This window comes from Accipiter gentilis, chromosome 18 (assembly GCF_929443795.1).
Source record: "Accipiter gentilis chromosome 18, bAccGen1.1, whole genome shotgun sequence".
Lineage (NCBI taxonomy): Eukaryota > Metazoa > Chordata > Aves > Accipitriformes > Accipitridae > Astur > Astur gentilis.
The window spans coordinates 13,782,356-13,801,697 of record NC_064897.1 but is presented as its reverse complement, the minus strand read 5'-3'; positions in this window follow the sequence as shown (position 1 = coordinate 13,801,697).

Sequence of the window (19,342 nt, the reverse complement as noted above, 5' to 3'; positions counted from 1 at the left end):
AAAATCAGAATTATAAGTTAAGATATTTTTATTTCCTTAATTGTTAGAACAGGAATAAAATAAAAGAGAGAATTATTGCCCATGTTTCTGCTTATTGAAGACAACATCTTTGCATCGTTGGCAGATCTCTTAAGAGAACTATTTTGGACTGCCACCTTGACTTTCAGAAAACTGGTATTTGCCATTTTGCAGGAACTATCATTTGAAGGTTGTTCCAGAACTTGTCATTGTTTTACTTGACATTAGTGATGCAGCCTGGTGAAAAGAGATTGATAGATGAATTAAAAGGCACATGTTTGTAAACTGAGATGGCCATGGAGGCATTCCTCTTGCCCTGAAGGTGAGGGAGGTGCTGTGCAATCTCAAAGGAAGCCGAACTATGTAGAACTGCACAGTTTGATCACATGCTGGTCACTTAGAGAAACAGAATGAAGAGAATATATAAGTGGGGTATGAATAAAACATTGCAATAATGTGAGGAAGAATCCAAATACTTTTCCAAACTAATGTTTTATTTACCACTCTAAGTAGTTTAGTGCTGTTCTGGCATGTAATATTTGATGGGTATTATGATTTATAAAGTTTGCATTGATAAAATTATCTGTCTTTCATAGAGGGGAACCGCATGGTCTTCTTGCTTGAGAATAATATTACTCCATAAGGCTGATTACAGCTATGTTTGAAATTCATTTCATATTTAAATAGTGTGGGCCAAAGTGAGCCCTGGTGCAAATCTGCTTGTGCCAATGGAACTCCACCAGAGGAATGTCTGACCCTATGGGTTAATGTAATGAAAAGATAACAGCATACTGTATGATCACATAAATTAAAGATGGGAAATACCAATTAGGTCAGCTAGTCTTTACCCGGGGGACCAATTTAGAGTGTTCCCTATACTCTACTCCTGAGTGCTTTGCATTGTTTTAAGAAACTCATGCAATAAGACTCATGTCTTGGGAGACTATGCTGTAGTTCATCAGATCTCAGCACTAAAAAATGCTTTCTGAAACCCAGCCCAAATTTTTTTTATTCTCAAGAATTAAGTCTCAATATCCTCGTCATAAGCTTTCTGTTTCACTCCTGAGTTTTTCTATTAGCTTTTCACAACATATAACACACATGTTTTCAATCAACACTTATCTTGGATTCACTTACAAATATAATGTAGGAGACTTAATTTTTTTATTATTTTCAGGAGTAAGTTAAATTCCCTAGGTCAAATAAGAATTAATCAAAATGTATTTTTAGCCTCATGAAAAACGTGTAGCCTGATGAAAAACCCATTAAAAAGACCAATATTTCTGGGTTGGGTTGGGGTGTGTGTGTGTGTTTGTTTGGTTTGTTGTTTTGTGGTGGTATTTGTTTGTTTGTTTGTTTTTGTTTTGTTGTGTTTTGTTTTTGTTTTGGTTTGGTTTAAGACTGGAAATAGAAATACACAAGCAATTAGGAAAGGTTTTACTTTCATCCCAGATAAATCTAAGTAGTACTGAAGATTCCAGGCTTAGATGAGATAAAACCCAATTTCCAGATGTGTCTCGAATGTTGTACGCTTCTGGCTACAAAGCTAACACAGACATTCAAGCTGTCATGTACAAGAATGGTGTCAGCCAGTGACTCGGGCAACAAAACTTGGTGCATAAGCAGTGCCATTACAACGATGAATGCTTTCTTACGGTGTGCCTGGGTCATCACACAAATTCAGTTTAACCTGAATTTGACCTTTTGGTGAAAGCAAGACTCTACATGTGGGTCAAGTAGTCACGGTTCTCTAAATGGAGCAAGTCTCTTTGCTTTTAATGTGAGAGATGGGCTTTGATCCAGTGTGTGCCAAACAGGTTCAGGAGTTGTTTAGAAATTGACTGGCTAAATTGTTTCTCATGCTGCCAGTACTTTTGTCTGAGACAGACTGAAAAAATTTGCTTTGGACTACCTGGCTTCTACCAAAACATACTATACAACAACAAATAAATTAATTTTGTTGGTTTATTTTTTAGATTATAACAGGTTAAATATTTCATCAGGTGGTACAGTGCTTACTAATGCCAGTTGTTAATAATTTGAGCGGCATTCATACCGCTTAACTTTAACACATAATTGTTGAAGTATTTGTTTTAGATTAGGAGCCTAATTTCACAAAAATCCTAGTATAGGCAATGTAATGTCAAAGACAACTTCAGAAACCAAATTTAAACTAACCTAAGTCTTCTTTTGCTATGGCTTGACCGCAGAGGACTCTTTCTACTTTTACCAGAAGGGTCTTTTACCCTGAAACGGATGTCTGTAGATATCATGAATAATTTCCTTGTTTACATGCTTTTTTGAAATGGTGGAAGAAGGTGATGAGTTATGTGTATTAAGACCTTTAATAACAATGATAACAGTAACTATAGCAAAAATTTCTTAAAAAATATATACATCTATCTGAAAATATAATTGAAAAAAGAGAAAAAATGGAGGAAAGTGAGGAAAAGACAAGTTAGGTCAAAAACCAGAAAATAATAGTATCTGAAAAGAATCCAAGTGAAATCAGTTATGGAAACAGGAAGAAATTATAAGCACTGGAATACTAAGGTTAATGGCATTTTTTCTTCCAGGCCCACAAAAACAGAAACGAAAGCATATTAATATTACTAGTTATGTATTGCTTAGAATACAGTAAAATTTTCCTTGATTCACAAGCTCTTTCTGAAGGACTGTCGCTAGCCAAAAGCTCCCATGACCTTAGCCATATTGTCACTGAAAGTAATAGAACTTTTTTTTAAAAAAAATTGAATTAATTGGAAGACTTACAATTTTAGAACCACTATTAAGATGGCTGTTGGGCAAAATAACAGGCAGTCAGTCAGATTGTTGTCTGCACTGAGTTTTGCTCAGGTCTGAATGGGCGTAGTGCCGTTACCTACATCTCCCCAAATCCCAGGTTTGGCACGAGGAGTAACAACATAATGAGTGGATGCCACAGTCTTCCCCTCCATAACCCCTCCTGCCCCAGGACCTGATGCTGCAGCTCCTTCCTTTCGCAACAGCAGCGGGGAGGCATGGGCGGTGAGACACACAATCTCTTTTTGTAACCAGACAATTCCCAAACAGGTTTTACAGTTGCTTTACAGCCCATTTTTTTTGTCACCTGAGTGTCACAGAGGATGATGTTTAGCTTGTGATTCGGGCCAAGTTAATTTAATTTACATAAGATGTATATGTTGAGAAGAGAAGTGAGAATATTAGAGTTTAAAAATGACTATCATAGCTTCAGATGGAGTGCCAACATACTTGAATTACCTGAGTTTTAGATCTACATTCATGAGAGATAAGAGAAAATCAGAGGATGGCACTTTGCATACTACTTCACACATTCTAGTAATACACTATAGACTCTTAGATTTGCACAAGGCATCTGCTGAGTTTCTATATAAAAAAATAAGAAGAAGCATAAGATGTAATGAAACAAGATAAAGAATAGAAATTCTGAAGATAAATCTTATTTACAGTAGACCTTTTTGAAAAATTATGTTGTATTTTACTCAGGTCAATGGCCAAGCCCAGAGACACAATTAAAAATTATTTTGGGTCAAGCCTAAATTAAAAATGCTCAATTTTCCTTTAACATTCTGAAAAGCTGAAACAAATTATTTCAGTTCAAATTGAAGATGCTGTTCAGATTGAAACAAAAGATTTTGTTTAGCTTCTTGACTTTCATTGACTTTGTCAAAGCTTAGAAATATTTAAAATATAAAGAGAGTAAATTTGTAAGTAAAACCTATTCTAGTTGAAAATGGGAATGTTTCTTTCATTTAGCAGCTATCAGAACAAAATACTTCCAACTTGCTTTTCATATTTTTTTTTTACTAAAATTTGCCTGAACTTGTCACACTCTTCTTGACCCAAACAAGCTTTTTTTGTTTTGTTTCTTTCTTTGTTTGTTTTATTTATGAATATCTTTTTTTTCAACTGTGAAATTTAGAAAGAAAAATGGTCAGAAAGGCCAGGAACGTATTCAGTAGCCTGGATGCAGCACACATAGAGAGCAAGTATATAGATACCTACATATAGTTATTTATTCTGTGATTGTAAGGGCTTACTGATTATCAGTAGGCCTTGTGAAAACTTGAAAACAAAAGGTATGTTTTTAAAGATAATCTTCTGCCTAACATGCATGTAAAAAGTAAATGAAGACATATAAGCTTTATTACTTATGTAAATATTGACATTATACATCCATGGCTTTGTATCATGCCTAAATCCTTCAGTTTCTATTATAATTTTTTTTTTTTTTTTTTAAGTTTTAGTATTCTTGAAAAATGCTAGAACAAATTTTCTTGTCTTCAGCCATAAACTATGCCATATGGAGTGGTACCAAGTCCTTGTAGCTCAACCAATTAGCAATTTCGTGGGGGACCATCTCTAAGGAAGACAAATTTACCAGGCAGTCCCTAGTTACTGGATCTACAAAGGCAGTTGATAGATAATTGACTCTGAGCCAAATGTTTGTAAAGAGGTACTTTTCTCATATGAACTTCTCAAAAGTTTATAGTGCCTTTAACATGGGACATGTGATAAGTTTTTATGGCAGGGACTTCCAAAGTTGGTAACCCAAGGCTGACTGGTGCTAGATTCCTAGTGTGAAGGAGACTAATTTCATGAGCTGTAGAATTCGCATTCTCATTTTGCCCTATCACTTTTTCTTTGCCTTTCTCTGTAAAATATGTTTCTTTGTGTTGGCATGCTACAACTTAATGTATGAAATCTAAACATTTATTTTGCACTTATTTTCAGTAGCTTAATTATAACTTTGTTTGATCTGACCTTTGCCTTTGTTTTTCATCTTTCACTTACATATGGTGTGCTTTCTTTTTACCCTGTCTTTAATTTTTATGTTAATACATGTTTCATATTTCCTTAGGCTCTGACTGTTGATTGTTGCATGAGATCATATTACTGCTCAAGTGAAAAAAATCTGTAAGAAAGCTCAGAGCCCAGAGCTGAGGAGAAGGCTGATTTCTTGCTTTTCTTTAGTTGCTACAAACCTTGGTTATTGACAAAAACTTCCTTGTATACAAAAGCACAAGGGGGCAGCATTACATTAAAATAAATTGTTGCACTGTGTGTGTGTGTGTGTGTGTGTGTGTACTGAAGAATAATCAGCTAGGTAATGCTAAGGTTGCAGAAAAAAATGTTATTTGAGTTTGTTCAGACTGCCTTATTAGTTTACTTGTCCTGATGGCATTGGTAGGTTAGAGGAAAAAATTCCAAGGCCATGGGGAGTTTTACTTACTTTCTGTTCTGTGGTAGATCCTTCATACCTTTTCCTTTCCCTGCTATTCCCTGTCAATAAATATTTATTTGTTTTTTAAGGACCACCATAGTTTTTCAGAAGACTTTCTTTCATGACTAGTTGGCATGAAAAACAACTCTTTGCTCCCTCATTGATATAGTACACTGAATGCACTGTAGAGGATTTCTGCCAACCTTTGAAACTTTCAAAATTGATCATCAAGGACCGATTTGGAAAAGACCAGTTGAAATGGCCTGTTCTGTTGTGGTAATGCTTATGTCAATGCAGTGAACAGACAGGCAGATGGATTCATGCAGAGTTCTTAAAAACTCATTTTTGGATGGAAATACTTTGTGTAGAAGCTTGACTTCAAAAAACAGGAATGTTTGTAATGACTTTGCAAGAATCTGGTCATGTCCAGAGTGTTCTGTATTGTTTTTCTGTCATTTGTTACAAATTGTTATTCTCCCAATTTTGAGTAATTAAAATCCCCAGTGCCTTTTTGTATGAAATTAATCATCTGAGCCACTTTCTAAAACCTGAATTCTGCTACCGTAGATTTGTCACTTTCAGTTTAAATTGACTGCAAGGTCTGACATATCTTTGCTGGGTTGGGTCATTTTGATGCTATGCCCAAAGGATGTAATCTATTAATTTTTTTCCAGGAAGTGTAGTGCCAAGGGTTGCTAACAGAAGTGGCTCTATAATGATTCACAAACTCTGAAATATGAACATGTATTGCCTGTATTCTGAATTTTTCAGCTCTACCTAGTTTTAGAAAAGAGCACTTATACACTTAGTGACAGATTCTAATGCCACTTGAAAGAATAATGTCAATGACTAGGGAAGGTTGTCAGGATTTGGTTGCAAAAACCTAACTCTATCCATTATTTTGGTTTCTTCTCTGGGGATGCAAATAATTTGCATATTATTTGGCATCACCTGTTGGAAGTACTCCAGAAAGTATTGTGTGAATCCACTTGTGTGACTGACTGCTTCCACCTGTGTTAATATAGTCACACTTCATTGTCACAGTCTTTCATAAAATTTACTTCTGAAAAGAAGAGTTAAAAAGGCTCTTCCAGGCCCTGAGTGTTGAGAGGCTGAGACCCCTCAACAGAGTCAAAGAGGTTGATGGGAATCACTACTGTCTCAGAAGATAAACAGAAGTTAATGTACAGCATAGGTATTTGCACCTAATATTTTAACTAATATTTTCCTCAGATGAAATGTAAAAAAGTGGTGCCTGGCTGTCGGCCAAATAAGTAACCAGTAATGCCATTAATCTTTGACAGTTGTCAGTCCTCCATCTAAGAAATTGACTGCTGCTTCCTTTCCATGCCAGAAAGGCCTGAGTAGTTTATAAAATGTGGATGTTAGGACTGAACTACATAAAATTGAAAGGTTGGTAATAAAATTTTTAAAAAGTGATTATTTTTTTTTCTCTCAGTACACTCAGAACCTAAAATGATGAAAGAAGACCTTGTTTCAAGAAGAAAAATATATAATAGTAACTTCAAGATAATATTTGAGAGAGAATTATAGGATCTTTTGTTGCTTTTTTTTAGTTCTTTCATTAAGTGAAACATACACATTTGTTTTAAAGTAAAAATGAACAGGTCAGATCCCTCAGTTTGAATTCTGCCCTCATATTTCTATTAAAAGTGAACCAAAGATGAACTTTGTGCTAAGAATTGGTTTTAATATGAAAAAAACCCATGTCCTTTCCTTCCGACAGGATTGCATCTTTGTATTTCACTCTTTCAGCTGCATTTTGGCCTGTTAATATGTGAAGTTTAGTCTTATTTATATGGAGGTTTTTTCTGTGATTTTTGTGCTTGACACCTGTGAAAGGTCTTCTCAGCTCTTTTTTCTTTTTCTCCAAACGTATAAAATGCCATCTTCCCAACATTCTGGGAATCTAGTTATACTATTGTAGCTTTCTGTTCCTCATCCAAAAAGCTGTAAGGAAGATGTTTTGGAGAATTTTCTCTTCTTTCTACAAACAAAAGATAACAATTGATGGCATCTGTCCCTGATTTTTACATGGTTCAATAGGTGCTAGTGTTATTTGAGTTTTTTAGTCCTATCAGATCATCAGAGATATACATACAAATCATCTCTTTTGAGGAAAAAAAGGTATCTTACCAATCATATCTGCTTCTGTAAGACATGGTTTGTACATATACGCTCTGGTATCTTCCATCCGGAGATTTGAACAGGAGATTTATTTCTGTCGCTCTGTCTCCCTTTTCCCCAAAAAGACTTACTCTGGTATGAAGCAGTTTATCAATTTAGTGATATGAGTCAGCGCACACTTTATGTCATACTGCTGCTACAGCAGACTCATCGTTCATGAAATGCCCAGGACTCGTCTCCTCTTTCCATAATAACTTCCTATTGAAATCCAGCTCTAGTTACCTGTCCCAATAACTTCATTTCACACAGCACTTCCCTTAGCTATTTAGGTACTTTAGAGATCACCTTCCTATAAGCATAATCTTTCTCTCTCTCTAGGTCTCATTTTAATGTACATCATCCATTGCAGTCCAAAAATTACCTCTAATGTCATTTGAACTTTGTGACTCCATATGCTGTTTCCACAAAGTATGAAGAGCTGTTAAGTAACAGTTGTGGAGAGAACTATTTGTAGCAAAAGAAGGATTCCCCTTGTATTTTAAGTCTCATTTGGTTCTTAATGATTTTTTTTATCATTCATTTTGATTGTTTTTCCACAATGTTTTCCTATGTTTGATCCAGGTAAAGTAATATTCCTTCTATTTCAGAGTACTCTCTTTCCCATTCTGAGCTATTAACTGAGGTCAATAAGTAGGCTTAGGGAGTTAGCTTAAGATTTAGGACACCATGTCTATAGAGTAAGACTCATACAAGCTATTGAAAGTCCTTTGGCTATACATATGGAACAAAAGCTAGACAGCTGAAAGCAAGGAGGAGTTCATTTGTTCAGTTTTGCCAATAAAAAGAATTTTGACTTTTCCACATTAAGGACCAGATATCAACTTTTCTCTGGGAGACTTTAACATACTCTAAGTTTGGGATTTTCTGAAGGGCTGGAGTGGACTACATTACTTCTACCTCTAAAAATAAACTCAACATTGAGGTTTAATTCACAGTTTGTTTCTTTGGCTTAGCTCTTCCTTCCACACACACAAAATATGCTTGATAACAAATTTTAAAAAAAATCTACAGCCAGTATCACTTGTCCACTGTTCATTGATCAATTTATATCTCTCATAGGCTGAAGGAAAAGGGGATGGCACTTCCCACTGTCCAGCCCGAAAATACTGCAATATTAAGGTGAAGCAGCTCATAAAAATCTTTAACATAGGGTGGCTAAAGAATGAGTCACACAAATGTGAAAAGTAATGTATCCTTCTTCATCCTGGTCATCCTGAAGGTTCTTCAGCTTCAACGTACTCTATCTTTTCTGTGTCTATCATTGCAATATAAACCTTTTGTAATAAGCTTACTCATAAATGTGAATAAATGGCAAAAAAGCCTCCTCCCTCCCAACACCCCCTGAAGTGTTAAGAACTTTCTGAAGTTATCACCATAGGAGACAGTGAGCAGGCAGAGCTTTGCTGGTTTCTGCACCTGCAATGCCAGGAGCAAAGCGCTGGCTCAGAGACGCTCCCTCCCGCTAGCCTTGGAGCTGTCATGCTCTCCGTCTCTGGAGCGGGCCGAGCAATCAGGCCAAATGCTTCACTCTGGTATACCTTTCTATTAATTTTTATTGTCGGTCTGGTCATCTGCTTTGCCCTCGTTCCCCCCCTTCGTCAAATAAGACACTGCTATCCTAGTCTGTGACAAAACCTAAAATGCATGTGCTTCCTTGCTTGCAGTGGCTGGGAGAGCTACCGTTGCCTTCCCTGGCACACACCCTCCCTGTAGACTGGGTGCACCATGCGCAGGGCTGGAGCCAAATGCTCTTTGAGCAATTCCAGAGAAGGTATCACTACTGCTGGGAAAGCATCACTGCATGGTGTAGTCATTTATTTCTTAATACCCATGTTATACATAAACCAAACATGTTATTGATAAACTAGGAAACGTATTTTCCTTGATTATCCTTTTTCAAATGGCATGACCTAACATTCTGATGTGAGTGTCCAAAGATTATTTATTCCTTACATGTGATTTGCAGGCAGCTTTTGTAATTTTATTGTATTTTTATGGAGAAAATTTATTATCAATAGGTTTATTCTCTAAGTTAAAAAAAAGAAAAAGAAAAAAAGAGAACTATTTGGTGTTCTGTAAGGCTGGTGATGTAAAGGAAGAGTAAATAGCATTTGCCTTATGTCTATAACTGAGAAGAGAGCTTAAAGAAGTGATCTATTATTCAGAGGTGCTGCCCTTTGCAATTCTCATTGACTTTGGGCTACATATCCAGGTATTTAAGTGAGATAAATTTTTAACATGCAAATCTAGAAGTGATTTTTTTAATTTTTTTTTAATTTTTTTTTTTAAGTACAGGTTCCCAATTATTTTTCCACAGATTTCTCCCTTTTCAAATTTTCACTTTCTTTTTTAGTCGTTTGCTTTTGCTGAACTTAACCAGATCTTAAAATCTTAATGTAATGTTTTGTTACATTTTTTTTCTTTTCAAATTAATGACTATACTGGCTAGATACATTCCTCAGGTTCTTTCAGCTTCTGTGAAGTAGGTGTGAGTGTTAGGACAAAATGGATAATATTGCTCTGTGTTACATTCATTTTATTCAATCTTCTAAGTAATGGAAAAAGGCTGATGACTGTCTAATTAATGGAGAAAGGCTAATATATATAAACTCACATGTGTCTTAGGGGTTTTAAAAGGACCAAGTGGGCTATACATCTGTCTTTAAATGCATAGGCATTTTTAACTCGTGTGTATTATTCAACTGTATAAAGCAGGTTTCTGATCTAGAAAGTCATTGTGGTTCAAACACGTAGCAAATATTTCCTTAACAACCTAGGAAAGACCTTCCTCAGCTGAGGATGAGTGAGCTGACCACCTTTGCTAGCACTCCTGACTGCAACACAGGCATGCGGTGTAGGGGAATCTTCTTTTCTGACTCCAGGTCCAAAAGCGGAGACATACTTAAGGGCTTGTGAGTTCAGAATTAAGACCCCTCTGCACCAGCACATTTGCAGTGTAAGCTTGAGCAAGGCACTGAGCCTCTTTGTGTTTTGTTTCCCCATGTGAAAAAATGTATTACCCTTCCTTCAGAGGATGATATCAAAAGCTTTACGAAGATGAGATGGTTCTGTAAGACATTCTGATACTATAGAAATGGATGTTATACAAGAAAATAAAAACAGTCATCTACCTGAACTGAAGAGGGAAGGAGATAAGGGAGCATGGGTAAGGAAGGCAGACATCCAATTTATCATGAGAACACAGAAAGCTCTCAATGTACAATGGGAACAACTACGAGAAGGAAAGATCTCTACCTTCTCCCTTCCCTGAAATCTGCATGGCCTATGCACAGGATACTAGTGTCTTTCTCTTTTTCCTTTTCTAAGTTTGAGAAGAAAACTCTGTACTTTCCTCAAAAGGGAGTATCTCCAGTTTCTCTGCATTTCCTTGTCTTTAGGCACAGACATTACTGGACTTATTCTCTTAATGGAAAACATGTTTCAGGAAGTTGATGTTGCTCAAGTGTGTCAGTCCTCTGCACTAGACCCTTAAAAGCAAGGAATTTCCAGATTCAGCGACACCTCTTAACCTCCCCTCACACCCACACAGCATGTCTCTGTTGACAGTGACAGATACTGCATCTTAATAGGGAACCTACTTCAGCCTCCAGCAGAGAAGGAAGCACTCTACTCATTAATCTCCCTCGTGGTATAGTATGAACCTTTATTTACAGCCTCAGCAACATTAGCAAGCGTTCTGTGTTGACATATGCACACAGGTTAGGCATGTCAGACAGTATGAGTTTTTGGGGGAAGCTGATGTTTTAATGAAGGGTTTGCCTCCTCCCCATCAGAGGGAAGTACTGCCTGCTCTACCGCTCACCATCTGTAAAGTAGCATCCCAACGGCCTTCCTCATCAATCCAAACCCGCACCCCTGAAACAAAATACAAAGGTGTTTTGGTGAAAGGCTTCAATCAACTAGACCTCAATGTTTAAAGCCATGTCTACTTGCAGAAAAAGGTCTTGTTTCTACAGTGATGGACAAGACATGAAAACCTGGATAAAGAATAGATGTCTATCCAAAGTGTCCTACATTTCTGTGGTTAGATATATGATCTTTGTTTGGGCCCTTCCACTTATCTTCAATGGGAAGCGTTGTTTTGCACCACTTACCAAGAAAGAAAAAAAAAAATACTTAAAATAATTTCGGAGGCTTGTATGAATAGGTCTGCTGTCTAATGAAAATCTGATCTGGGCAAAACCAGTGCCAGGTCTTGAATGTTCTGCAGTTGAAAGGCTAAACTTTGAAACCATTATGTGGGAGATGTACTCAGAAAATTGGATAAACAAATAGCTTTGTGTTTTTACCACCTACATTTCAGAGCATGTAGCACTTGGAAGTGTCAAGGTGTTAGTTGCAAGCTAAAATTTGGTTGTTAAGTTAGTTGTTTGCTAAAAATGTAATACTGTCAATATTACAAAAGGGCCTGTTTGTTCTGATCTAGTCATCTATACTAAGGATTAGGTATTAGTTGTTTTGGTAGGGCTTAAAGAAAATTGAGTGACGCTCTGGAAAAGAAAATTAATGTTTAATTAAAAACCACATATTGATTACAGTATTAGAGGGATACTGTACATTTTAAATATGATGCCGGCACTCGAAATCAAAGAAACAGTGTGGCCGGTGCTTGAGACTTGGACTGAGATTAGTGAGAGTTAGATTTTGTTTCTGGCATTAACTGCCAGTAACTTCCTGCCCGTCTCTAAGAATTTCTCTGCATCGCTTTCTCCCTTCTGCGTGAGCTCTACACTCCTGGGAACAGAGACTGCCTGTGCATGCTTTTTGGTTCAGAGCCACTCACAAGAGAGCCTCGGCTTTGGCAAGGTCTTCTACTTGCTATGATGCCTCTAGGAGAATCTCTATGCAAATGTGCCGACTTGGGGTAGATTAATACTTTCAGAGTACGTCTCTAACATGGTTTTCCTGCTACAGCTTCCTAAAGCTCATCAAGACTGGTGAGTTTGGGGGGTGAGGCAAAGACTTTTGGTCTGTCTGAATTCCTCTGTGTAAAAGCACCTGGAGATACTCTGGCACCTGAAGAACTGGATGAGGTATACTTCAGAGGGTTGTACAGGTGAGTGGTTGGCCAGACAGCAATTTTCTGTCTGTGTTCTCACATTAACTACAGAAATTACAAAGGACATCCAAGTTGCTTGATTCCTCTCCATTATGTCCTATCTTGCTAATAATACTGATGACTAGCTAAGGTCTTCTAGGAATAAATAGTACTAGTTTCTTTTACAGGATGGGGACAGACCCGTGTGAAATTGGGAAGTAACCTGAATGTCAGGTTTACATTTAGGGCTATGTATTCTGAACCCATGACTCTTGGCCTTGCTATGTTTTACATTTACCCATTTAATTTAATCCAGACAGGTCTCTATCTCCTTCTGTGAAATTCACTTGACCCTTCCTTGCTCACCTATATAAATTCCACTATAGATTTTCTGAGGGATATAATCCGAAATGTTTTATTCATGGTACAAAATCACACGTTAATATCACAGTATCTGATCCTTTGAATAATGATTGCTTGAAAACATTCTTTTTATCTGATCAAATTCTTAGCAACTCCTTATTGGATATGGGTCATGGGCCATTAGCCACCAGATAAGGGACATCCCTTAAAATGTAGAAGGATGGTCACCCTAACTTCAAATTTATCTCAAATATACTCTAATATTTCAGTAACTGCTTTAGGGTTACCTGCTGTGCTTAACAGCATTAATCCATATTGTTCTGATAGCTTTCATGGAATAAAACCAAGAGTTAGCAATAATCTTAATTAACAAGCAGTAGCAAACTGACTCTGGGGCACACTAGTTTGCCATATTAGCTTGTCAGTCCCTGTAATTTTTCTGAAAACACTCACTACAATGAGCTGTATGAAAGCAGATTTCAAAGAATGTGCCTAGTGAAGGGTGTGGAGGACAAGCTGGGTTTTCAGATGAGCCAAGCGCTCCTTGTGTAATGGACATAAACCACCCACGAGGTGTTGCTGCCATGGCCTCTCTTGCAGACAGAGGCTGTTCAGAATTCAGTTCCTTTGCCTTCACCACAAGTGCAGATGGTAGTGAGTGATATCAGCCACTTCACAGGGAACGATTAATCAGATGCAGAAGTCAGAGAGATTGGTATCATTGGTATTTAACAAGACTTGGATATTAGGGAGAAATATAATGCACTTCTCTTATGGGTTGCTCTTGAGCTGTAAATTTCCAAGCATTTTTTTTAAAAAATAGGTGATCATTTCTAGCTTCCTTTTTAGAGTGCCAAAGGAAAGTGAGATACTTACCTCTATTCTGATAACATCACAATGAGTTAAAGATTCTGAAAAGAACAGAAATCCCCAAATGGACTGTGCCACATTGCCAAAAAGTCTTCCTTCCAAGGACCCTGTGGCAATGAGTAAACTCTCGGGACACTGAGGAATAGGAGAGAGGAATGAAGTAGTAGAGCCACAGTGCTGTGGAGTTTGGGCAGGATGATACTCCTTGGGGCACCTCAGGGAGGGATCTACAAAATGGGGCAAGTCTGCTTTGTGATTTTGAAGGCATTCAAGATGTTCAAACTAGTTCAAAGCCATGCCAACAGCCATGCAACTAAACAGATAAACTTTTTTACTCAGCTTCTTAGATGGATTTTGCAAACTGTGCTTGAGACCTTTACTGCCAGGGCCCCTTTACCTGCAGTGCCAGACAGTACCTTATGTTGTGAAACTAGCTGGTAGCTCATTTGGCTGAATATAGACAGCATTTGCAGTGTTGAGATACCCTTTCAGAGGCCTGTTGTGTTGTTGTAGTAAACCTGAAGGGGTACTTCCAACCCTGAGAGCAGCCCTATCCTGTTCTTTCTGCAAAACACCATATCCTCTGCTAGCCTTACCTCACGGGTTTTGTGGTCTATATCCAGGGGACTGGAGGGTGGTTGAAAGGACTTATCAAAGGTGATGTAGATCCTTGTAGCAGAGTTGGATACAGACTCGAAGCCTCTTGATATCTGGGGCTGTGCCTTCCTCAGAGCTGTCCCTGGAGAAGACAACAGCCATGTTAGGTATGTTTGCCTAGTCAGTCTGTGTTAAAAGAAGTACTGAAAGAAAGGTAAAAGCAGTGATTACAGCGAGCCAGTCAAGTTATGAAAAATATACTCCTAAAAATCATATTTGACTGTTAAACTGTCCAGCCTTGATTAAACTGGGTTTTTTTTTTGTCATGTTCCCCTCACACAGTTTTCTGCAACTTCTGCCCCCTAATTTGTGGTTTTTGAGAAATCATGTTGTATTAGCTAGTACAATATTATGCTTTCTTTATGGGACATGAGTTTTTTTATTTGCTGCATAATAACTACTCCATCACTGCGGTTTCTTGGCACTTCCAGGGGTAAAATATCAGCCCTTCACTGTTTTAGTTCTACAAATGCACATACGCATGTTCTTTCAGACACACACAGACTCACACACAAAACCCCATGCACTCATTTACTGGCTTACTCCAAGGGACAATGTGTTTGTGGATTTTGGTTTCATAATTTTAATCTTCTGGTGTTGGTAGGAAATGCAAGGTTAAAGAAGCGTGGACATGAGCACAGCATTTGGCATCTTCCCTAGCTCCCAGTATGTGAGCTCTAGAATCTGCTGTTAAACACTGCAGAAATTACAGAAAAGGGAACTGGCTCTGCCACCACAGAACCAGCACAGGATTTGTAAGACAAGACTTAGTATCTGTGGAAAAAAATACCTAGCAGAAGTACTTGGATACTGACAGCTTGTTTCTAGTCAGCATCCCACAGCAAAGAATTATTACATCTTATGATTATTTTTTATTTACATACACATCAAACTGACAAAATGAGGTTTATGCTTTCTCCACTTTTTAGTTTCCAGCTGACTATCATTTTCTTTTAAGATTAAATAAGTAATTTATTGAACTGTAACATCAAGTATTTATTAGGAAATTGCTGGGTAATTTTAACTGTATCTTTTTTTAAAACATAAATCTGCATCCAAGGCCTCCAGTAACTTTGTGCGACTCTGCACCATTAATTTCTTCCAGAGTGACATTCTGATATGAGCTGAACAGATGGAATTGCAGGATTGTTCTAGCAAATTTATCATAAAAAATGCATCCGACACCTGTGTAATTTGCCTAATCATTTTCCTAATAAGCTCCCACCATTAATTATGCACGATTTCCACAATGCAATCAAGATAAAAGTAAATCTGATGACTTAATACCCTTCAAAATAATTGGTTCACCCAACACAAGGCCTCCTTTGCTTTCCATAGCCATTCCAGTTAATTAGAAAAAGGGTGCACCCTGTAGGAGTCAGCAGAATGGAGGCTGATCGCATGGTGGGAGGCAGGCCTGCTGGTTTTTTGGGCAGGAGTCAAGGATATTAACTCATGAAAGAGAGGAAGGGGCCCCCCCTCGCCCCCCCCCCCGCCTCTCATCGTTGCCTCTCTCCCCCCTGCCCACCCCACCCAGCAGCAAACAGATGCGATTAGTGTTCTTCAGCCATCAGAAAACTGACTGCAGGACTCCGAGGGTCTAATGAGAATCAACTTTTCGGCGGCTGCTGTCTTGCGGTGCAGCCCACCTGTCACATCATTAGGTGCAGCATGTGCCTGGAATTCACTTTGCTAAATGAGATTTACAGGCCCCAGTGAAACCCATCCTGCAGCATTCCTGCTTCAATTAGCTAAAGATTAATTGTCTGAGAAAGGGAATGAAAGTTTTACTTCAACTGACCTGAAAAAGGGGGGGGAGGGGGTGGGGGGGAGGGGGGGCGGAAAGTATGGCTCAGGTATTCCACATAGGCCTCAGGCACTGTGGAAAAACGTGATAATTTAAAGGTGCTGCAAATTTCCTACACCTCGTCTGGATGAGTGAAATTAACTAGCACTAAAAGCTGTCAAATTAAAGGTTGACTTCCAGATATTAGCACCTTAAATGTCACCGAATATTCTCTGTCTCTCCCCTCCCCATCCTCCCTCCTTTCTCTCTCTCGGCCTCCCCCCCCCGCCTTTTTTTTTTTGGCAAACACGCACATCAGCACACCTGCACGTGCACACAAACATTATCCTACTGCTGTTCCTGCTAAATGCTTGTGCGTGCTCAGGCCGGAGTCGCTTGGTATAAATCTCTGATGTAACCATGGCTACAGAACAACTGGCAATTACAAAATTTCCTCCATTTTTAATGTTACACTAATTATGTTTGAATGTGTTTTAATGGAGAAAGGAATCGAGGAGATGAAACAGTGTTCTGTACACGAAGAGCGGTGGGAGAGCCTGTGTCTCCCATCTTCGACAGCTTGAAATCCAAGCCCAGGAAAGGCACAGATCATCTTGAAATGAGGTGGTTTGCCTGGGGGCATAGGATATACACACCAACACGTGAAATACATGGACTGAAGTTTGGAATCCGGATGGTACCACCAAAACAAGACCATGCCCACTTGTAAGTTGGGAGAAAAAAAATCGCAGCTTCATTTGAGCTTCATTTCAAGATGAAATGATGGCTCCTTGCACTGCAGTGTTACTGCTTTGGATGTCCTGCTGGCCCAAGGTGGGGCTTCAAATCTGAAGCTGGTTTTGTGGCTTTTGTTCCCCCTGTGATTTTGAGTTAGAAACCATTTTTTTTCTATTCTTCATGGTGTAAAATACTGGGGGGGGGGGGGGGGGGGGGGGGGAGGGTGGTTTCCAGGCTTGTACAATGAGTCAAATGGCAAGCACCATCTGCAGAAAGCTTTATAGAATCAAAAGAACCAAACCATTTTGTTACCAATTGTACTCTCAGCCCCTAGGTCTGATGTGTGTACTTGCGTTTCATCGCAAGGCTCTGTGTCATCCAAATGAGTATGTTATGTCAACACATTCTGAATGAAGCTGGTAAGTCCTTGCAAGTGAGTGCCTCCTGCCCTCCGGCCCCAGCTGAGGTGTGGGTGGCACCTCCCTTTTTGATTTTAATGCCATGCTGGAGGGACATGTCCTGCCACCCAGATTATTCTGGGGCTGCACATCGGCCTCAGAGCTTTTCATCAGCAGTACCTAGTGGGTACCCTCACAGGGTGCAGTTACAGTGGGATCCTGTGCTGGTATTGGCAGAATGTCTTTAAGCGGGGCAATGAGACAAACAGAAGTTAGTAAAAGAGAAGCATACTCCTTCCTACATTTTGAGCTGGGGTCAGAGGGATCCTGTGCAACAGGTGTAAGTATTTGAAGAGTGGGGTTTTTTTATTTTGTTTGGGGTTTTTTTTGTTGTTGTTTTTTTTTTTTTTTAATAAGACCCTGATTTGGTTAGATTTTACTCGGGGGGGGGGGGGCAAGAAAAACACCTGGCAAACATTTTGCATCATACTGCTCCATCTTCTTCCTTAACCCGGTAATTTAACATGCATGCACACCCACTGCTGAAGGTGGGGTGGGGATACTGTTACAAGTTTCCTCACAGCAGTGAGCTCTCAATCCCAGCTGTGTCTTCAGCGGCATGAGCCAGCTTGATTATGCTAAAGCACCCCTGGATCCCTTCCTCTTTTGTTTCATTCTACCCAGGGTTTTAAAGCTTAAACATTTGATATGCTTGGGTAGTTTCTTCTCTAATTTTATCCCAGCTGACTATGCAATGAGTTTAACTCAGAGCCCTTAGGTGCAAGCCACTTTCCACAATGTACATTAAACCTTATAAAACTAGCCGGTATGTCATTACCCGGAATATAATTACCTATATTGGAATTTGGCCAGGATACTGGGGCTAATATTGTTAGCCTTGCAAAAATTGGCGTGGGACTTTTTAATGACCACATGTGGTCAGTGCCATATGTTTCTAACTCATCTAAAGGATGGTACCTCTCACACAGCCATGCCCCCTCGAAATCACTTCAGGGTAGGAAAGCAAAAGCTCGGAGGCCAGGCAGGACAGGCAGTTGCTAGTTCAGAGACTGGTGACATCTTTGATGTGGAGCAGGAGACAGCTCAGTAGCAAACCCCAGCGTTGCATGCCCAGGAGCTCTTACTGGCCCAAGCTTTACACGTTCCCTCCCTCTCTTTTGCCAGTCCTCACGCCTTTGTGACCTAGCCTGATAAGAAGGGTCACTGCCCTTTCTGAAGATGATGTATTTTATGTAAAGCTAAATTTGTTATCGCTCGTCATGCGAGTGATTTTATCCACTGAAGTTATTGATTTAGAGAAGATTGGCCTAAAACCACAAACGCAATTGGCAATGTTCTATAAAGCCCTTTTATAAGTTCCATGTGTTCTGTGCCAGACAGCTATAACACGTCCTAACCGAGGATGACTGTGCTTTAAGGTTATTAAGCTAACATTAATATTCACATTAAAAGGAAATCCCATTTAAATATTTGGTGCAGTGTTTCCATGTTTGGTCCATATGCCACTATGAAGTTTGGGATAGAAGCTTTCTCAGACAAAACAGGTGTAGTTTACTCTGGACAGTCTGATGAGACTAATCTCCATCACATTCTTCAAAATGTTCTTAAAAGCATAAACAAGCATTGGGTTTTGAGCCACTCTGGTAAAATGTCATTAGAAGGTTCAAATGAAGCTTGCAGTGCCCTCGGTTTTTCCTTCTTATCCTGATGAGGAGTGTTGGGTGTCCTTGTCCTTTCTCGGTTTCTTCTTTGCGGCTCTCCTGAGTCTCTTCTCAGAGAGACCAAGTCACCGACTCTTGTGCTGCCTACGTGCCTGGGGTTCTCTCCCCACTCTTTTCCTTCCCACTTTCCTTTGAACCACTAAAACGTATTCTCTTTAAATTGTACAATGAAACCCTCCATTTACTTTAGCCTGCCATAAAATAGATTTTCATTATAAAACATTTGATGGTTCTGCACTACTTCTGGCCTATGTGGCT